Source organism: Rhinolophus ferrumequinum, chromosome X (assembly GCF_004115265.2).
Source record: "Rhinolophus ferrumequinum isolate MPI-CBG mRhiFer1 chromosome X, mRhiFer1_v1.p, whole genome shotgun sequence".
In the NCBI taxonomy this organism is placed as follows: domain Eukaryota; kingdom Metazoa; phylum Chordata; class Mammalia; order Chiroptera; family Rhinolophidae; genus Rhinolophus; species Rhinolophus ferrumequinum.
This window is the reverse complement of record NC_046284.1, coordinates 37,599,116-37,603,334: the sequence shown is the minus strand read 5'-3', so window position 1 is coordinate 37,603,334 and position 4,219 is coordinate 37,599,116. Positions and strand designations below refer to the sequence as shown.

At 36.5% G+C, this 4,219-nt stretch overlaps 1 pseudogene; it reads left to right on the top strand.

Moving 5' to 3' along the window:
• The first annotated feature begins 927 nt into the window (after nucleotides 1-927).
• On the top strand, nucleotides 928-1,338 carry LOC117026913 (60S ribosomal protein L26-like 1; annotated as a pseudogene).
• The last annotated feature ends 2,881 nt before the right edge of the window (nucleotides 1,339-4,219 follow it).

Sequence of the window (4,219 nt, the reverse complement as noted above, 5' to 3'; positions counted from 1 at the left end):
GACTTATTTCACTTAGCATAATTCCCTCTAGGTCCATCCATGTTGTTGAAAATGGTAAGATTTCATTCTTTTTTATGGCTGAGTATTCCATTGTATATATGTACCCATCTTCTTTATCCAAATGTCTATTGATGTGTACACAAGTTACTTCCATATCTTGGCTACTGTAAATAGTGCTGCAATGAACATAGGGGTGCATATATCTTTTCAACTTAGTGTTTTGGATTTATTTGGATAAATACCCAGGAGTGGAATTGCTGGATCATCAGGTAGTTCTATTTTTAATTTCTTGGGTAAACTGCATACTGTATTCCATAGCAACTGCACCACTGTACATTTCCATCAACAGTGAACAAGAGTTCCAATTTCTCCACATCTTTGCCAACACTTGTTATCTGTTGTCTTTTTTGATGATAGCCATCCTAACAGGTGTGAGGTGATTTTGATTTGCATTTCCCTTATGATTAGTGATGTTGAACACTTTTTCATATGCCCATTGGCCATTTATATGTCTTCTTTGAAGAAATGTCAATTCAAGTCCTTTGCTCGTTTTTTAAATCAGGTAGGTTTTCTGCTATTGAGTTGTAGGAGTTCCTTGTATATTTTGAATATTAACACCTAATCAGATATTTGGTTTGCAAAAACTTCTCCCCTTCTGTAGGTTGCCTTTTCACTCTGTTAATTGTATCCATTGTTGTGCAGAAGATTTTTAGTTTGATATAATCTCACATGTCTATTTTTGCTTTTGTTATCTGTATTTTTGGTGTCATAGCCATGACCAATGTCATGAAGCCTTTCCCCTATGTTTTCTTCTAGGAGCTCTACAATTTCTGGTCTTATGTTGAAATCTTTAATCCATTTTGAGTGTATTTTTGTGTATTGCAAAGATTAGAGTCCCATTTTGATTTCCAGTGCCACACTGTCACCATGAAGCTCTACCCTTTGGTGACCTCCTGGACCGCAGCAAAAACCTCAAATGCCACTTCAATGCCCCCTTGCACATGTTGTCCCCACTCTCCAAGGAGCTCTGGCAGAAGTACAATGTCCACTCCATTCCCATCCGCAAGGACAATGAAGTCCACGTGGTTCAAGGACACTACAAAGGTCAGCAAATCGGCAAGGTAGTCCAGGTGTACAGAAAGGAGTATGCCATTTATATCGAGTGTGTGCAGCATGAGAAGACTAACAGCACAACTGTCCACATGGGCATGTACCCGAGCAAGGCTAAAACTGGACAAAGATTAGGAAAAAACTATTGGATGCAAAGCCAAATCTCCACAAGTTGGAAAAGAGAAAAGCAGATACAAGGACAAACTTATTGAGAAAACTCAGGAATGAATACAATCTGTTGTGTAACCATGGTTTAACTGTAGGTTTTGAGCCTGGTGTGTACTCTTTGGAAACTTGCAAAGGTATTTCTAGAATATTTCATTTCTTTCCTATTTTGTTATTTATGTAGAGCTCTGTAAATCTAATTTTGCTGTTTTGATTAATTTTATGAATAAAAATTGGATATGTTTTCTAATTCCAAAAAAAAAAAAATCCGATTTCATTCTTTTCCATGTGGATATCTACATTTCCTAGCACCATTAGTTGGAAAGACTATCCTTTCCTCATTGTGTACTGTTGGCACCCTGGTGGACTGTACATGTGGTTGTTTCTGGGTTCTCTAGTCTGTTCCATTAGTTTATATGTCTGTTTTTATGTCAATATCATATTTTTGTAATTATTGTCACTTTGTAAAATATTTTAAAATCAGGAAGTGCGATACCTCCAGCTTTTTTCTTCTTTCTCAGAATTGCTTTGGCAATTCGGGATCTTTTTTGGTTCCATATGAATTTTAGGATTGTTTTTTTCTATTTCTGTAAAAAAAAAATTCATTAGGATTTTGATAGGGATTGCACTGAACCTATAAATCACTTTGGATAGTGTGGATATTTTTTTTTTCATTTATTTTTTAAATTTATTGGGGTGACAATTGTTAATAAAATTACATAGATTTCAGGTGTCCAATTCTGTATCACATCATCTATAAATCCCATTGTGTGTTCACCACCCAGAGTCAGTTCTCCTTCCATCACCATATATTTGATCCCCCTTACCCTCATCTCTACCCCCCACCCCCCTTACCCTCTGGTAACCACTAAACTATTGTCTGTGTCTATGAGGTTTTCTTTTTTCTTAGACGTTTATCATTTATATCCCTCACACTGTGGACTCCCCTCCCCCATCCACTATCTCTCTGACATCACACCGAGACATCCCATTTCCACTATCTCCATTCCCAATGCTGTACTCTGCCTCTTCTAAATGTATTCATACCTATATATACATACATACATATATATATATATATATATATATATATATATATATATATATATATAATATTATAGTTGGCATTCATTATTGTTCAGCTTCAGCTGTACAGTGCAGTGATCAGGCATCTCCATCTTCCCTGAGATGGTCTCCCAAATGGGACACGTGTCTATCAGATACCCTACAAAATCTTTCCAACATTATTGATTACGTTCCCCAGATTAATTTTCAAAACCCCGTGGCCATCTTGTGGTTACTGATTGTTTTCTAATCCCCTCACCTTACCCCCAGCCCCCACGCCCATCTAGCAACCCTCAGTTTTTCCTCTTTGTCTCCAAAACTGTTTCTGATTAGTTCATTCACTTATTCTTTTCTTTAGATTCCGCCTATAAGTGAGATCATATGGTACTTATATTACTTTGTCTGACTTATTTCACTTAACATAATGTTCTCTAGGTCCATCCATGTTGTTGCAAATGGTAAGATTTCTTTCTTCTTTATGGCTGCGTAGTACTCCATTGTATAAATGTACCACAGTTTCTTAATCCAGTCATCTGCCGATGGGCATTTCGGGTGTTTCCATATCTTGGCTATTGTGTATAGTGCTGCAATAAACATAGGAGTGCATAAAGACTTTTGAATTGGAGTTTTGGATTTCTCCGGATAGATACCTAGGAGTGGAATTACTGGATCATAGGGTAGTTCCATTTTCAGATTTTTGAGATACCTCCATACTGTTTTCCATAGTGGCTGCACCAATCTGCAATCCCACCAACAGTGCACAACCATTCCCTTTTCTCCACATCCACGCCAGCACTTGTCGTTTGTTGATTTATTGATGACAGCCATTTTGACTGAGGTGAGGTGGTATCTCATTGTGGTTTTTATTTGCATTTCTCTGATGGTTAGTGAGGTTGAGCATTCCTTCATATGTCTGTTTGCCATCTGTATGTCCTTTTCAGAAAAATGTCTCTTCAAGTCCTCTGCCCATTTTTTAATTGGGTCGTTTTTTTTTTTTTTTTGGAGTTGAGTTGAGTGAGTTTTTCATAGATTTGTGACATTAATCCCTTATCAGATATATCATTGGCAAATATCTTTTCCCATTCAGTAGGATCCCTTTTTGTTTTATTGATGGTTTCCTTTGCTGTGAAAAAACTGTTCAGTTTGATATAATCCCACATGTTTATTTGTTCTCTTACTTCCCTCGTGCGAGGGGATATATCAGTAAAAATCTTAGTCCGAGTAATGTCTGTGAAGTTTCTTCCTATATTTTCTTCTAGGTATTTTATGGTATCAGATCTTACATTTAAGTCTTTAAGCCATTTTGAATTTATTTTTGTATATGGTGTAAGGAGGTGGTCCAGCTTCATTTTTTAGCATGTGTCTGTCCAGGTTTCCCAGCACCATTTATTGAATAGACTGTCTTTACCCCATCGTACATTCTTGCTTCCATTGTCGTAGATTAAATGGCCATATAGGCATGGATTTATTTCTGGACTGTCTATTCTGTTCCACTGATCTGTGTGTCTGTTTTTATGCCAGTATCATGCTGTTTTGATTACTGTAGCCTTGTAGTATAATTTGATGTCAGGAATTGCTATACCTCCCACTTCGTTCTTATTTCTCAAGATTGCTGAGGCTATTCGGGGTCTTTTATGGTCCCATATAAATTTTAGGATTATATGTTCTATTTCTGTGAAAAACATCGTTGGTAGTTTGATAGGAATTGCATTGAATCTGTTGCCTTAGGCAGTATGTACATTTTAACTATATTAATTCTTCCTATCCATGAACATGATATATGTTTCCATCTATTTATATCTTCTTTCATTTCTTTCTTCAGTGTCTTAAATTTTTTGAGTACAGATCTTTTACTTCTTTGGTTAAATGTGTTACCAGC